This window comes from Pygocentrus nattereri, chromosome 2 (genome assembly GCF_015220715.1).
Source record: "Pygocentrus nattereri isolate fPygNat1 chromosome 2, fPygNat1.pri, whole genome shotgun sequence".
Taxonomy (NCBI): domain Eukaryota; kingdom Metazoa; phylum Chordata; class Actinopteri; order Characiformes; family Serrasalmidae; genus Pygocentrus; species Pygocentrus nattereri.
Window position 1 is genome coordinate 41,339,958 of NC_051212.1, and position 18,311 is coordinate 41,358,268.

The 18,311-nt window shown below is 37.9% G+C and overlaps 1 long non-coding RNA gene across 1 annotated transcript; it reads left to right on the top strand.

The window, feature by feature from the left end:
- The first annotated feature begins 12,000 nt into the window (after positions 1-12,000).
- Positions 12,001-13,295, top strand: LOC119261877. Its single transcript, XR_005129237.1, has 2 exons — positions 12,001-12,072; positions 12,218-13,295. It is a non-coding gene; the product is annotated as an uncharacterized LOC119261877 (long non-coding RNA).
- Positions 13,296-18,311: the final 5,016 nt, after the last annotated feature.

Below are 18,311 nucleotides of genomic sequence, written 5' to 3' on the forward strand. Positions count from 1 at the left end.
GAACAATAAGCACAATAACCACAAAAAAAATCCTGAGCTCAAAAAGCAGCACAGAGATGCAGGCCTAAAATTTGCATACAAGCATTTATGAAAAATTCAGCTCAGCATGTTTGGCGACAGAAAACACGTATGACCCCACAAATACTGAACCTCCAGTGAAATATGGAGGTGGTAGCGTAATGATATGGGGCTGTTGCTATGCAAACTGTACTGGTGCATTGCACATCACTGAAGAAAACATAAATGGAGCTATGTTCCAGGACATTAGAGGAGAGTTTAATCTGTCAAGAAATTGAATTTGGGAAGCAGATGAAAATTTCAACAAGATGACCTTGAAACATTTTTTCTCTATCAATTGTTTTTTAAAATATTTATTTGTTTATCTATATGAATGCATTCTTTGTGGTTCATATTTATAGCTACAAAACCAAATAATATTATCTATGTAAAATTGGTAACACTTTACTGTAGGGAAATGTTCATAAGGCTACATAACACCTAAATTCCCATTATAAATATTCCACATAAACTTCAATATATCCATTATAAATGTATATCTAATATAAACTCCAATGTGAGGAAAAACTCATGTGATAAAGGTTGTTAGCATTTGCCAGGTGATATTGTTTCTTTCTGATATCAGGTTGATCATGACACTTTATGGGGTAAAGTAATATTGACTTTGTAGGTTGTGTGTCACAGAGACATATTGCTGATAACCTGATGTACCTTGCCTTGTCAGCCTGGCTGAATAAATTGGAGAGTTGGAGTTTTATTTGATTATTTATGAGTAAAAATACACCTTTTTTGGTTTGTTTGTTTGTTTTTTATTCTCACTTTATTTGGATAGTCATAGATTATCTACAGATGCTGATTTTTAACAGTGGTGGGGTTAGGATTAGGATTTGGACCAGGGTTAGGGCTATGACCAGGGCAAGGGTTGGGTTTAGGTTTTGGGGTGAGGTTAAGGTTAGGATTAGGATTAGGGTTAATTATGGTCAATTTAGTAGAAATTTAGTTGAATGTATCTTGAAAGTAAGTTAAGCATCTAAACACTGTGTCTATGGCAATAAAATAAAAAAAGAACAAAAACATTATCTGCTATAATCAAAGCCATAATCAAAGTCAGTGAAAAACTTGAACATTCATTAGCCACATCAAATATACATTAGAATTAAACATCCATGAATTTAACATAGAAACAAAGTACAGAGAGGACAAGGTGAAATGAGGAAGGCTCAGAAAAAAGTCATTTTCTTAGGAGTCAAATTTAAATAACTTGTTCTCGTGTTTATAGCAGATCTACTGACAAATGTAGGAGGAGTCTTTACATGCTTGAACAGTAGCACCAAATATCTCCTCATTATCTGAACACTGGAACCACCATGATGTTTCTGTGCTCTCTGACTGTCTTTATGATCATGATAGGTGTGTGTTCATAACTATTCATATCTATTTGAAATACATGCTTGTTTTTGATTTTGTGGTGATGATGATTGTGTGTGTGTGTGTGTGTGTGTGTGTGTGTGTGTGTATGTGTGTGTGTGTGTGTGTGTGTGTGTGTGTGTGTGTGTGTGTGTGTGTGTGTGTGTGTTATTAACTACAGTGACTACAGTAACTATAAGAGATACATTTTTCTGTGATTGACATTGTGGTAATGTGTGTGTTTATAATTTGTCAGTCATAGGTTTGGTTGACTATCTATTTTTTTAAGAAGAAAAAAGGATGCAACATTAATGTAATTTCTTTTTCTTCACAGTGAACTGTGTCTCACAGTCAATATCTCCACTGGAGAACAAGGTTCTGGTTCATGCTCGTGAAGATGAGACAGTCACTCTCTCCTGCAAGTATGTATATAGTGGTACCGCAAGCAGTCTGCAGTGGTATCGTCAGTATCCTGGATCCAAACCAGAATATTTACTGATGATATTGCCAGCATCAAAATCTGTGAATTATGCGATGCCACGTTTCCCACGACTGCATATTACAGAAAAGAATAAAACAGTGAATCTGATCATCTCCTCTGCTGAAGTATCGGACTCTGCACTCTACTACTGCGCCATGAAGCCCACAGTGACAGGAAACCCAGCTACACTGTACAAAAACTCACTGCAGGATGCCTTGCCTTGTGTGTGTGTGTGTGTATGTGTGTGTGTGTGTGTGTGTGTGTGTGTGTGTGTACACAGAGATGTAATGAGTCTACCAGAAGAGGGCAGGTTTGATCTAGATTTGCTGGAGTAAGGGGTTCATTAGAAGATGCTGAAGTGAGGTAGAAAGTAAAAAAGCCGTAAGTGAAATTGAGGCAGCAGTTCAGTTGTGATATTCTCAAAAGATCTGTAGCTTCTGGATTTCTGGTTCTCTTTTAAAGTTATATTGAGTCACAGTTTATATTTTACATTAAACCGTTGCAAAGCTCTATATTTTTATCACTGTGGTTAATGCTTTGGACAAACAAAATGCAGGTTCATGCAAACAGTCCTACATATATGATGGTAATGTGTGCAATCTACATATGTAGCATGTTGTATGAAAGATCTACAAGTACTTCTGACAAAATTGCCATATACAGAGTCTACACATGAACATAAGCACTATATGGACAAAAATATGTGGACATGCCTAGAGTTAGATGTTAGGTGTTAGAGTTCAGGTTTTTGAGACACACTGATTGACGTATAACATTGAGATGTATAACATTAAGCACAGAGTAATGCAATCTCTGTAGAAACACACTGGATGTACTGGAGAATTCATAGATTTTAAACTGCTGTAAAGTGCCTGCACTTGTATTTTAATTTGTTCTCTGATGTCTGCATACAAAGTATGTTAATCTTGGTGCTACTTACAGGTTGTGGTAGGGTGGCAATGCTAATAAATCTGGAGCTGCTCCTCTCTTCAGTCTCTTAAGTGTCATATGGTGACCGAAGCTGCTCAATATTGGCCAAGGTTTGAGAAACTGTCCAGAGTGAAATATGCAAACTAACAAACTAAATTATCGGCAAACTAACGACTCAAAACCCACAGAAACTAGATACAGAGAACCCAGAGTGAAAAGAAAACAATTTACTGTTCATTGGCCTTTAAAAAGAAATAATAAAGAATAATTTTGTTAGCTGTAAAATTTGAGAACCGTGTTCTTCTCCTGATCTGCACTCTGTTCCAATAACAGATCCACTGACAAATGTAGGAGGAGTCTTTACATGCTTGAACAGTAGCACCACATCTCTCCTCATTATCTGAACACTGGAACCACCATGATGTTTCTGTGCTCTCTGACTGTCTTTATGATTATGATAGGTGTGTGTTATTAACTGCATTTATAATTATATGAAATACCTGTTTGTGTTTTCTGTGACTGACATTGTGGTGATGTTTATGCTGTACATGTGTTAAGATGGGTTGATTGGCAAGTCAACTTTTGTTTAAAGAAGAAAAAGGTGCAAAATGTGTGACTTTCTCTTCACAGAGAGCTGTGTTTCACAGTCAATAGGACCACTGGACAACAAAGTGCTGATTCATGCTCGTGAAGATGAGACAGTTACTCTCTCCTGCAAGTATGAATATAGTACTACTCCTAATAGTCTGCAGTGGTATCGTCAGTATACTGGATCCAGACCAGAGAACTTACTGCTGAAATATCCAGGATCAGCTGATGTGACCCGTGCAGATCCTACTTTCTTACGCCTGGATGCTACAGACAATAACAACAACTGGACACTCTCAATCTCCTCTGCTGAAGTATCAGACTCTGCACTCTACTACTGTGCCATGGAGCCCACAGTGACAGGAAACCCAGCTACACTGTACAAAAACTCATTGCAGGATGCCTTGTGTGTTGGGAAGCTACCAGAAGAAGGCAGCTTTAGTCTAGATTTGCTGGAGTGAAGTGAGTTATTCATTAAAAGATGCTGAAATGAGGGACCAAGTAAAACAGCCATGAGAGGAAATCTCATGTTCAGTTCAGTTGTGGGTATTCTCAGATCATCTGTAGCTTCTGGATTTGTGGATCTCCTTTTAAATGAGTGGCACTTTATATTTCATATGAAACTTATGCAAAGTGACTCCAGCCTCAGTCTCACGCTCCAGTCAGCGCTCCAGTTCCCCAGAGTACTGATCAATAACACCTGTTCTTCTTTGATTAGTTTAGTTTAAAGCCTGGGCTTGTAGATGGTCTCATTGTGAGGTATTGCTTCTTTTCAGAGCTGCTGAACATTATTTCTGACTGTTTATTCCTGTTCTGACCCATTTTGCCTTGTTTTTTGACTCCCCTTTTGCCTGATGCCTTTTGGACTTTTCGCCTGGTTATGTTTGTGTTTTGGTGTATATTGTCTTTTCTAGATTTGACCATTGCATGTGACCTGACTATGATTGTGGATTCTGTTTGCACTAGTAAAGCCTCTCGTTCACCTTTTATCTCTGAGCGTCTGCGTCATTCTGTCGCAGTTTAATTGTAATCCTTATTAAAGTACAGCAAGACTGATGACTAGAAGCACATTTGTATTATTTCATTATGCTGTCATTTAACCCTTAAACGTAAACCAACCAACAACATAAAGAAATAATGTAAAAATATGTGTATGTCAGAAGCAGTCATAGAGACACAGGGATATTTTATTATATTATTTACAATGGAACACAAAACACGCCAAGCTTGGAGCGTAAAACTCTCATATATAACTAAATAACTGTAAGAGTCTGGTGTTAATCTTATCATTCATGCTAAGCTCATCATTCAGATGTCAGGTTTCTTTGCTGCCTCTGTTCCTCTCTTCCAGCTCTCTCTACTGAGGAAAGAAGAGCATATTAATAGGGAGAGAGACAGTTATTCATATGTACATAAACTTACCAATCAACCCGCCTCTCAGTCAAACCAGCCATCCTCCTCACAGACAGCTCCTGACCATGCCCCCTCTGCCACAAATCCTATTCTTTCTTTATTTTATTTGCTTTGGGGAAGGGACGGGGTGGCTGGACATATTAATGTGTTTGGGGCATAAATTTTGGTGCTACACTCCTGCTTGTGTGCTACAGTGAAGTACATAGGTGGGAGCATCATGATATGTAAATGGTACATATTCATGGCATTGAAGGAAACATGACTGAGTGATGTCCCTGGACATACCATATGAAAGGAGAATACAACCCTAAAAATGCAGCCAAAGTCATTCAAGACTGGTTTCTAAAAGAAAGTTAATTGCATTACCATCCTTACTTGGATGGCACTGAACATTAATGAAGGATTTTGAAGTTAATCAGAGGTATTTCACCTCTGGAGCCTATCCCAGCAGTCTTCGGGCAAAAGGCAGGATACACCCTGGACAGTCTATCGCAGGGCAGACACTCACACACCCAGGGGCAATTTAGCATGTCCAATTGGCCTGACTGCATGTGTTTGGACTGTGGGAGGAAACCCACACAGACACAGGGAGAACATGCAAACTCCACACAGAGAGGACCCTGGTCACCCGGCCAGGGAACCGAACCCAGGCCCTCTTCGCTGTGAGGTGACAGCGCTACCCACCACGCCACCGTGCCACCGCCATAACTTCAGGGAACTCTAATTCTCAGAAGCTGTTGGGCTGATTAGGTCCAACTCGACACACCTGCAGACTCTAATTAATGCTGTGACAAACACTATTGTTTGTTACACCTTTGTAGAGGGGTGACTAGTACCGTACTTAGTGTTGTTAAAGAAAATGAAAAGAGGGCTGAGAAAAGAAATTGCCCCAAAACTAAAGATAGAAGAAAAGAGGGCTATAAAGCTTAAACTGTCCCAAAGCTGCTTAAAGCCAAAAACAAGCTCTTTACCCGTGCTTTACCCGTCGTCAGCGTTAACTCCATGGACTGCCCGTCAGTACAGCGGTGGTTCAAGCCTGGCTCCGGGTCACCTCAATCGTCCCCAACACGCACTCCGTTGCCTCAGTAAATTTATTTAGTCCTCTTTCTCACTGGTTTTCATTTCTGCACTTGGGTCCGCCTCCCCACCATCCCATAACAGAAAACCAGTAACAAGCAGAGATGTAATGATGGAAGTCTACCACAAGAGGGCAGGTTTATTCTAGATTTGCTGGATTGAGGTGGGCTCAGCATTTGTAAGGAGCAGCTGAAGTGAGAGACAAAGTAAAACAAACATATAGAACCTTAGACTGCAGTTTAACTGTGGTATTCTCAGCTGGTCTGTGACGTCTGTTTCTCATTTTATTACATGCAGCGCAAACTCGATATTCAGCTTTTAACAGGTAAGTTTAATAAGGAGCAGAGCAAAGCTACTGCATAGATGTACAATAATGAAAACTTTGAATGAGAGGCATATTTAAAATCTCTAATGAACATTCATAGGTCATCATCACATCAAATACATATTTGAATTGAAATTTCTAAGAGTATAATCACACAGAGCCCACAAAAACCAGATGCAGAGAACAAAGAGTGAAAAAAAGACAACTTACAGTTTTTTAAAAAAGAAATATAAATAATGTTGTTAGCTGGGAAATGAGAGAACTGTGTTCTTCTCCTGATCTGCGCTCTATTCTAATAACAGATCCACTGACAAATGTAGGAGGAGTCTTTACATGCTTGAACAGTAGCACCAAATCTCTTCTCATTATCTGAACACTGGAACCACCAGGATGTTTCTGTGCTGTCTCACTGTCTTTATGGTCTTAACAGGTATGTGTAATTAACTACAGTGATAACTATATGAAATACATTTTTCCGTTTTCATTGAAAATGTGGTGATGTTTGTGTATGGAATATCAGTGATTAATCAAGTAGAGTTTTTTTTTAGAAGAAAAAAGGACGCAAACTTTTTTGTGAATTTTTATTTATTTATTTATTCCTTTTATTTTTTTTCTTCATTTCATTTATTTTTTCTTCATTCATTTATGTTTTTCTCTTCACAGAGAGCTGTGTTTCACAGTCAATAGCACCGCTGGACGACAAAGTGCTGGTTCATGCTCTTGAAGATGAGACAGTTACTCTCTCCTGCGAGTACAAATATAGTGCTACTCCTAATAATCTGCAGTGGTACCGTCAGTATCCTGGATCCAGACCAGAGTATTTACTGATGATATTGCCAGCAGCAAAAATTGTGAATTATGCGACTCCACCTTTCCCACGACTGAATACTACAGAAAATAACAAAACAGTGAATCTGATCATCTCCTCTGCTGCAGTATCAGACTCTGCACTCTACTACTGCGTCATGCAGCCCACAGTGACAGGAAACCCAGCTGCACTGTACAAAAACTGCAGGATGATGCTTTGAATTTGATATTGAGTTTTCTTACAGAGTCATACCATCCTCTCCTCAGACACATGGTTGATGAATGAGTTGCAGTGATGGAACTCTACCAGAAGAGGGCAGATTTAGTTCAGATATTCTAGATTAATGGGAGTTATTCATGTATGAAAGATGAAGGGAGGACATAAAAAAATGGTCATAAAATGTAACACTGCACCTTTATTCTTGTAGTCTCAGAGGATCTGCGGCTTCTGTACCTCCGTTAAACTTTTACAGGGTGGCAGTTCATATTTTATATAATTCTGATGCTAAGTAACAATTATTTAAGAAAGTAGTCTAGACTAAGTTTACAATGTATGGAGCCTTCACATGAACAAAACAGTGACTTTCACATATTCAGACTAATAAAAGTACTTCTGTTAGCAGACACTGTGTAAAACATGCATTGATGTGACCTCATAGAACTGTTTCAAGACTCCTTTTGAATTCCTGAAATCATCAAAAAAGAAAAAAGTTACGAGAAGCACAAGAAGTCCAAACAATGTAAAGGTAAATGTTCATCCCCCAGAGAGTGATTGAATGAAGTGCAGGCTTATTGAAGAATTTGAAGAACTGTAAACACAGACAGAAAGGATCAAAACTGTAAGAGCGTCACATTAAATAAAGCAGAAAGTCCAAAACCAGAAGACCAGATATTAATAACATGATCAATGAGCAAGGAGTCATAACCAGAGAATTCATGCAAGGAATGTTTCTTTCCTTAAAAAAGAAAAACAATGAATGCTTTTGTCAGCTAGGATGTCAGAGAACTGCATTCCATTGTTATATATAATTGGAATTGCACCTCCATTAGAATGATATACTATCAAAGGGAGGACAAAATGAAACAAATTGCTTACTGAGGCCTTAGAATAAAGAAAAAGTAATTTTATTAGGAGTCATATTAAAAAATCTGTTAAAATATCCCGAATTGCATTCCTCTGTCCTTCTAACAGATCCACTGACAAATGTAGGAGGAGTCTTTACATGCTTGAACAGTAGCATCAAATTTCTCCATTTCCACATTATCTGAACACTGGAACCACCATGATGTTTCTGTTCTCTCTGACTGTCTTTATGATCATGATAGGTATTATCATTATTATTATTATTAACTGCATTTATCACTATATAAAATACATTATCTTTTCTGTGATTGACATTGTGGAAACGTATGTTTATGCTATGCATGTGTTAATATGGGTTGATCAGCAAGTCAACTTTTGTTTAGGAAGAAAAAAGGATGCAATATTTGTGTGATTTTATGTATATATATATATATATATATATATATATATATATATATATGTGTGTGTGTGTGTGTGTGTGTGTGTGTGTGTGTGTGTGTGTGTGGGTGTGTGTGTGATATGTAAAAGTAAAAATCTATGTTGTCTTGGTTGTCTAAGTACAATTAACACATGGTGTACTGAGAACAAACTATGGCACAAATATATTATTTTCACTCAGAAAATCTATAAAACGTATAATTTGAGGGCCAAAGAGCTGAATACAACTGTAGTTCTAATCACAGGTTCACAAACACACTGAACGGGGCTGATCCAGCTTTCTCAGTGATAACATGTGGAAACCTCAGAGAGTCAGAAGGTGGAGCTGTGTGATTAAATCATGAAGAAACATTTATAGGACACAGACCTCATTTCTGACTCTTCATCTCACTGTCATTTTCTTTATCCATCATGTTCTTCTGTGCTTTTCTGATTCTTTCAGTGCTGACAGGTAAGAGACCCATGAAACTCCTGTTGTATTCAGTTTAACATCTGAAATTTTACTGAACATTTTATTTTCTTTTTTAACAGGTGTCTCTTCTGAAGACTTGATAACATCTCATGGGTCTGTTAAACAAGCCAGAGATGGTGAGAGTGTTACTCTCTCCTGCAACTACAATGTTTCTCAATATGGCCTGTTTTGGTATCGTCAGTATTCCAGATCCAAACCAGAATTCCTCCTCTCCACCACTGAATCTGGAGGAACTGTTAAAGCTGATCCAGCTGCACAGTTTTCTGCTACAGTTGATAAAATTCAGAACAGCAAAGTTCTGAACCTGGTGATCTCCTCTGCTGCAGTATCAGACTCTGCACTCTACTACTGTGCCCTGAAGCCCACAGTGACAGGAAACCCAGCTACACTGTATAAAAACACTGTTTGGAATGGAGCTCTGTTCTTACTCATGTTGCTGTGTTTCTGTACAGTGTTGTACTGATTCACTGCTGCATTTCACTCTCAAAAATATCAACCTTGAAATCAGTATTGCTCATATTGTAATGTCACAAACAATAGTTTAGAAAATTTTAAAAGCACAGATGTTTTGGATTATAAACATCTTTGGTACTGTTCAAAGTAGTGACTGACTTGTGTTCTTCCTGCTTGATATGCACATGAATAAGTTTCTGAAAATAAAATACATGATTCTTTCTGTTAGTGGAACTACTGTTAGAATCATATGACCAAACATGGTGTGGATCCTTTCACTGTATGATCAAAGCGATGTTAGTGTTTTAATCCTACTGTAAGACTCTTGAAGAAGTGCTGAACTATCTCAGTCACCTTTTCAAGATCTTACATTATCTCATGTGTGGATGCAGAAGCTGTATGATTTTGTGATTTGCTTTGGTTTCTATGGTTATTGGTTTCATCAGATTAATTACAATAATACTGAAATCTATGACAGCCACATTATAAACAATAAACAAACAAACAAACAAATACAAAAAACAAATACAAACTTTGGCTAATGACTTTTTAAATATAAACGTGTTTATAAACTAAACGTGCATTCCACTTTATCATTCTTTCATGTGTGTTTGCTAATCAGATCAAATGATCAGACAACTGATATTTTTAGTAAAGAAGGAGAATCTGTTACACTGAAATGCTCTTATGACTCACTGGAACTGACAGTATCCTGAGTATGTAACCAGGGTCTGGTAGCCATACTTCAGATCATTTTTATCTGCTACTTCCAGATCATCCACTGAGCTCACAGTTAAAGACTAATACTTGCAGATACAGCTCTCTACTACTGTGCTCATTTAGTTTAAACTCAGTGATACAAAGTCTCTGAGAATACAAGGAAATCGCAGTAAAATGAATGTATCTGTTATTATCTGACATGACTGCAGGTGGTAAAACTTGCAAAAAAAATTTAATATGCACAACACAAAGGTTTTTTTATGCTCTAGTAAAAGTTATGCTCAAAAGTTTGCCTAACCCTGGTTAAAGTACACGTTTTCTTGATTTTCTAAGTGACAATAAGTCAACATATCTTCTACAGACACCCAATATCTGTACAATTTAATGCACAGTTACCATTTATTTACTGAATTTAACATAGAAGAAAATGAAACATGAAATGAGGAGTGTAGAAAAGTTATGGCAAATTTGATATATTATGTTTCATTTTTTCCAATATGTTAAATTCATCAAGTATATGTAAACTGTGCTTTAATTTGCAGAGAAAAAATGCAACTGCTTTGTTAGTTAATCATTACCATGTATAACCATTTCGGGAAAATATATCTCAAAGTCAAGTCAGTCTGACCTCTGAAGTGCACCAGGCACCTCATCAGAAGGCATGAATGGCCGTTAGAAGCTGAAGAATTATCAGTGAAGAACAGTGTCGATGAGTGTAAAGTGTGTTTTTCTTTTCTAATCAATTTCAACAATAAAGGTCCAATTTCAGAACTCAGAACAGAAGATGACACCACTTTGTCACAATTCACATGTTCACATGGGTGTGATGTCATAATGCTAGACTTTGTTGTTTAAACGCTGCCATATTCTTGTTTGGACTAGTCTAAAAAAAACAAAACAAAAAAAAGGAAGAGCAACATTGCTGTTTATTTACACTAGAATTACTATGATTACATAAAGGGCAAGACATGAGTCTTTGATTTCTTCATCTGCGTATATTTGGTTAAATATACAAGAGATATTTTAATATAATTGACATACTTTGCAGTTACTGAAAAAAGCAAACTTCAGCACCTTCAGCATATAGCACATGTACTCAGAGAATGGATGAAGGGTGAAATGACAAGACTGGTGACTCATTTAGCTGCTCCTTGGTAATATTGTATCAGAATAGCTGATTTTGTGGGAAAAACCCTAAATAACCTGTGACAATGTATTTTATATCAGTACATTAATACATGTAAAAGGCTACACAGCCTCATTGAAAACAGGATTACCAGCTTACAGAAAACATTGTTATTCAGTATTGAATATGATTATGCTCAGATGTGTTGTAAAATGACATGAACAAAATGATGGACTAGACACAATAGTTTGTTATAAATGTTTAAGATGACGTACGCAGTAGAGGAGAGTTTGGGTAAAATCTAATATAAGATAATATGTCCAACTTACTTAAAGTCAACTGTCAAGTAGAGACAGATGTTTCCTAAGAGACACATTTTAAACCATATTTTTGTAGAATGAAAATAGTTTTTTTTTACATCTTTTTTCAGTTTCACTGATATTTGCTATATTGTTATAAAAAAATACATGTCAGACATCATAAAACTGGATTAACTGTGTGAGTTAATTGTGAGTATAACTCATTGCTTTGCTTAAATGTATTAAAAAATGTAATGTAAAAAGTTGCCTGCACTCTCCTGTACACAGCAGACTGTACTGCATTCTGATTGGCTAACAAAAATGGCAGGATGGAGTAGTTGAAGGTAAAACAGAATGCTACAGTGCAGCTTCCAGGAAAGGAAAGTAGAGCACAATGTTTCTCTGTTCACTACTGCTTTTTACAGCACTCACAGGTAGGATTTTAGCTTCATTTATTCAACATGTCTTCTTTAAGCATTATATTTGTTTGTCAAATGTTCTTTAGTTGTATTCATGGAAGTAAGATTCCAATTGTTTTCAAATTTTTAATTGTTGAATCAATGTGAAAAAATTTTTCAGGTTCCAGCAAACAAGACAGTGTTACTCCTACATCTTCTGCTGTGAGTGGTAAAGAGAAGCAAACTGTTAGACTCTCCTGTAATTATGACTATAAAGTGTCTATGAACAATCTACAGTGGTATCGCCAGAATACCGGTGCAGCACCTGAGTTCCTTGTTCTAGTGATGGAATCAGGCCAAAATCAGACAGCAGATTCTTCTCATCCTCGTTTATCTACTGAAGTTCAGAAGAACGTAAAGCGTCTGGATCTGATAATCTCCTCTGCTGCAGTATCAGACTCTGCACTCTACTACTGTGCCCTGCAGCCCACAATGACAGGAAATCCAGCTACATTGTACAAAAACCTGTGTAGATGTTGCAGCTCAACTCAGATTATATATAGTCTACAGACTGTGTGGCTACAATGATAAAACCTTTGGATGCTTTACAACAGAAGAAGAAGACTCTTAGCACATGCTGCTGTTTATCAAACAATTTATCCCCAGTGAAAACAAGACTGTATACAGAAAATGTGGACATAAGCCAACTACCACAAGGTTGCAGCGCTACAATGTCTCTTCATCTCAATTCCTCTCCAAAAAACTTCAGCATTCCTCAGTGTCAGAATGAAAACATTCCTGAAGAGGGAAAATGATTGTGGTCCTTATTTATACGGGAAACAATGTCAAATTAAATTATTTACTTTCTTGGTAAGTTTCTTGTTAAGACCTGATCATCATAATCATCCAACAATGTTGCTATAAATCAGTACTGAACAGATTCAGTGTTGGTTTTAATAAATCTGATTTTAACAGAGACAGACATAAACCACATTATCATTCTTCAACAAGCTTATTGATCCAGAACCTGTATGTCTCTGTAGTGTAATACTCTGCTGTGAACTCTGCCGCTAACAAACTTTAAACTCTGAAACTTTTTTTGTCTATAGGTGAGATTCTAATATGATGTGAAGGGACTTTATAACTGATATTACTGAGAAGAAGAGTTTTAGTATTATTTAATCACACGTTTACTAAAGATCTTGAAAGAAACAAATGAAGCAAATGAATTGAGTTTGAATTAAATACATTATTCTGTTTTTTAGTCTTCATCACTGTCTCATCATTATGACTTCTTCATTTTTAATATGACGATGAATCAGGATGACTTCTTTTAGGCAGTGAAACACTATCATATAGTACAATATTGACTCTGTCTATAGTTTATATACACATTGTGCTGATCAAACACAAGAGGGCAGCAGTGATGTAAGCATGATGTGAGCACAGCTGAGAATCTGCTCAGAGGCTGAGCTTCTGTTTATTTCAGTTCAGATAAGAAACAATAGCAGAGAATTTAAAAGTAAAAATGCTGAGACTGTTCTTAACAATGGACCATCTGGTGAAAATAGCAGTGCTGTCAGGTGCACTATATTCTGGTACGAGGCTGTTATTTATAATAAATTACATCAAAAAATTAATATGCACTACTTTTAAAGTCTTTCTTTTGCTGTTGTTATTATTTCTTTTTTTCAGTCTGCAGGGGACGAGACTCTGTAAAACAATCTACAGAATTAATCTCTGCCAATGAAGGAGATGCAGCAGTTTTACGCTGCAAGTACAGCACTGTTGATCAGTCACCGTATCTCTTATGGTACAAACAACAGAGTAAAGCATCTCCTCAGTTTGTTCTGATGAATTGAACTTTTGGACAAGGACACACTGGACTGGAGTTTAAAGACAGATTTAGTGCATATTTAGATTCCAATTCCAGTTTAGTTCCACTGACAATCCAGAACCTGCACATTTCTGACTCTACTGTGTATCACTGTGCTTTGATGTCCACTGTGATGACAACACGTGCATCCCTCATACAAAACCATCAGATGGAAGTCAGTGAGTCTGTTACCTGCAGTCACTATTTATATATAGTCAGATTGGAAAAGTGATTGTTTCTTTTTTTAACTTCAAGAAAAAATCTTTATTTACAACAGCGACCATTTCAACAATGCATTGTCGCAATTTTTCACATGTGTATAAGCCAGTCAAGAAATCTTAAATATGTAATATTTATTTGTGTTTATAAGGGTTTTAAGAACACAGCCTTCTTGCACTTAAAGCTGTGTTCATGGAGAAGCATCATTCTCTAATATAAAATACATTGCCTTTGTGAATAACACTGGAATTGCTCTGTATTGTTATGGTGGTTCAGTTCATAGTCACAGATGCTGCTGAGTGAAGATCTGTGCTGTTATATTGCAAAACAAGCACTTCCTGACTTACTTCCTCATCTGAGTTCAGCACATAAATCACCACTATTACACAGACAGACCTCACACAGCTCTGTTCCAAAATGCCTCAACTACACAACTTACTGCACATGAGGAGATTCATACCACTGATTATCACTGTAGCATCAGGTAATGAACGGCTAATGAATGTCCATGTATTTCAGTGACTCTGCCTTTTAAAAACTTTAGCATGAAACACTTATTCTTTTTTCTTAATTCAGGTGTATTTGGAGATAAAATTGGACCGAGGGAGGAAGATGGCAGCATTATCAGTAAAGAAACAGACAACGTTACTCTGAAATGTTCTTATGAGTCAACCAGCAGTGATATTTTGCTTTACTGGTTCAGACAGCGCTTTAACAGAGCACCACAGTATTTACTGTATAGAGGCGCAAAATCATATAGCAGCTACAAGAGCACTCCAGCTGACACTCGACTCGAGGCAACAACAACTGATACATCTACTGAACTTATTATCAGTGGCCTAAAGCTCACAGACTCTGCACTCTACTACTGTGCTCTTAGAGTAGACCCAGTGATACAAAGTCCCTGAGAGGCTGTACAAAAACTCAAAGACGTATAAGAAGCTCCTCAAACCACAGAAGATCAAAGTTATTTCTTTATCACACTTTGTCATCAGTGAAGAACAAGCACAGATAAAGTTTGTGGTAGCACCTGCAGCTGGGAAAAAGAAAAGAAAGAAGAACACTTGAGTGTTTAAGAATCAGTACAACCTAGTCACACTAAATTAAAAAATGCAGCCACAAAGAATTACATTTACACTAAAAAAAATCTCATGTTAAACTCACCTCAGTAGTTACAGCCTTGCTCATTGCAGTAGATTGATTTACTTTAAGTCTGGGTCCTTCACTTACAGCAGAGTGAGCTGACTGCATTTTGTATGACTTGATTATTCAGACCTCACATTGAGGCTGTTTGTCACTGAAATTGAGCATCAGCTCTGGGTCAGCTGTGTCCATCCTGCTAAAGCACTCTGAGAACATTTCCATCCAGGCTGATCCCAGTGTTAGGCTGTTTGTCTGAATGGCTCCTTAAGACTGACATGATCAACACTTTGTGAATATTTCAGATCATTGGGGTCCAGTCAGGAGGAAATTGATTTTGCATGTGTTGATCTGAGAGATTCAAACAGAGCAAGAACAAAACTGATAGCTGTCCCACATGGGCAGTCGTGAGCTGGAGGTTAGGGAGCCAGCCCTGTGACCGGAAGGTTGCCGGTTTGATCCCCTTGGCTGACAACCCATGACTGAAGTACCCTTGAGCAAGGCACCTAACCCTCAGTTGCTCCCTGGCTACTGGTGGATAGAGCTGCCCACTGCTCCAGGCAAGTGTTCACTGGCTCCTAGTGTGTGTGTTTGCTAGTGTACATGTATGTGGGTGTTTCACTGCATGGATGGATAAAATGCAGAGGTCTAATTTCACAGTGTGCAAACACAGTGACAAATGATTCTATCTTCTATATCATGATCACAACATTATGTAACGTGGAGCGATGAGGTGGACGCATGTGCGGAGGTAAGCGACTTTCATTAAGGGCAAATCCAGGGTCATAGTCGAGACAGTCCAGGTTCATGTAGCCAACACGGACAGATTGGGGGACAGACATGACATAAACCGGAATAACCAGCAAACAGAGACCGAGACATCAAACAAAGACCAATACAAAGACCGGCAAACACAAGGGGCAAACACAGGGCTTAAATACACGGGAGGGACAGGTGAACACAATCAAGGGCGGAGTTACAAAATGAAAACAAATGCACATGGAGTGGGAGGAGCCAATCGTGACACATTAATTACAAGTAGTACTATTTTTCTGTATACTTCTCAGTAAGATCCAAGCATACTTCAGTAAAACTTTGTTCAGTATGTCTCTGTTATGAACATAAAAAGTAATCTGAAAGTATTTTCATGAATTTGATTAAAAGAAATTTAGTAATAGCACATGAATGAATGTATTTTGCTACCTCCCAGGTGTCCAGTAAAGCACCAGCACTGCCACATCTCTCCTGATGTTCTACCCACTGCAATTGATTGACAGCAGTGCCTCACTAACAGTAAAATCCAATTGTAAACAGGCTTGCAAACAGATTTGAGCTGTGGCAGAGTGATTAAGCATATCATCTTGTAACAATGGGGAGGGATGTTGAGGTGGACGCATGTGCAGAGACAAGCAAGATTTATTATGGGCAAACCCAAAATCAGGGTCAAGACAGCCCAGGTTTAATGAGCCAACACGGAGAAATGGAGGGAAAGACATAAAGAGATCAACAGAAATCCAAATGCTTCACACCGAACAAATATCAAACAAAGACCAACACAGACCAGGGCAAACACAGGGCTTGTATAACAGCCAGACGAGGGACAGGTGGGAAACAGGTGGTAACAATCAGGGGAGGAGTCAGACAACAAGGGGGTTGGACTGAAACAAAACAAAGGCACATGTAAGATCAAAAGGTAAACAAAAAGCACATGGTGGAATGGGAGGAGCCGAACATGACACAGCTGTATTATGGGTGGAGCTGCATATCTCAGGGGAACTGCATGTTTCAGAGGGTGATAATGTTACTCTCTCCTGCAACTACAGTACCACTAATTTTGGTGATGCTATTCAGTGGTATCGTCAGTTTCCCAAATCCAGACCAGAGTTTCTTTTGTACATTTACGTACAAGGGACTAAGAGTGATCCTCTTCCTCCTCGCATGTCTGCTGAAATGGATAAAGACAACAAGCGTGTGGATCTGTTGATCTCCTCTGCTGCAGTATCAGACTATGCACTCTACTACTGTGCCCTGTAGCCCACAGTGACAGGAAACCCAGCTACACGGTACAAAAACGTCTTATTATAGCAACGGCTAAAACTTTTTTTCATTATTGTAATGAACATTTACAGCCCTACATGGCCATTGTAGCTACACACAAGCTTAAGATCACCTAGCACAATGCAAAGCGCTGGCTGGAGTGGTGTAAAGCACACTGCCACAGGTCTCTAGAGCAGTGGAATTGAGTTCTCTGGGGTAATGAATCACACACATTGTGCCCCTGTACACAAAACGAGGTTCATAACACATGGTTTGATGAATTTGGTGTGGAGGAACACCAGTGGCCTGCACAGAGCCCTGCCCACTGAACACATTTAGGATTAATTGAAATGGTGATTGTGAGCCAGGTCTTCTGTGCCTGACCTTCCACATACTCTTTTGACTGTAAGGGCACAAATTCCCATAGACACACTTAAAAATATTTACTGTGAAAGACATCCTTTAATATTCTTGTGATTTTTCCATCTGCAGGGGACAAGATTCTGCTGTAGGAATACTGATGGCCCCTGAAGGACATGCAGAAGGTTTAAATTGCAAGTACAACATTGTTGATTAGTCACCCCAACAAAGAAATCTCCTCAGTTTCTTCTACTTAACATTATATGCAAGGACATATTAAAGTAGACAATTTAGAAGCTGCATGTTTCTGACCCTACTGTGCTCTGATGTCCACTGTGGCAACAACATATCCCTCATACAAAAACCTCAGGTGTATATCAGAGTCTGTTGGCTACAGTGGTTATTACTATCTACAGTATTACTATCAGTATTATTATAATTACTAACAATAATGAACATTTAAATAATCATTGTTCTTTATTAAAGTGCATTCATGTACAATCTATGCAACCATAAAGTAATAATATATTTGTCTGTAAAGGTGTCTTAATATGCTTTTGGAGAGGCTTCATGCTTTCATGTAATTACAGCGTCTTTGTGAATAACACAATTTGTTTTGCATTGTTCTGGTGGTTCAGTTCTT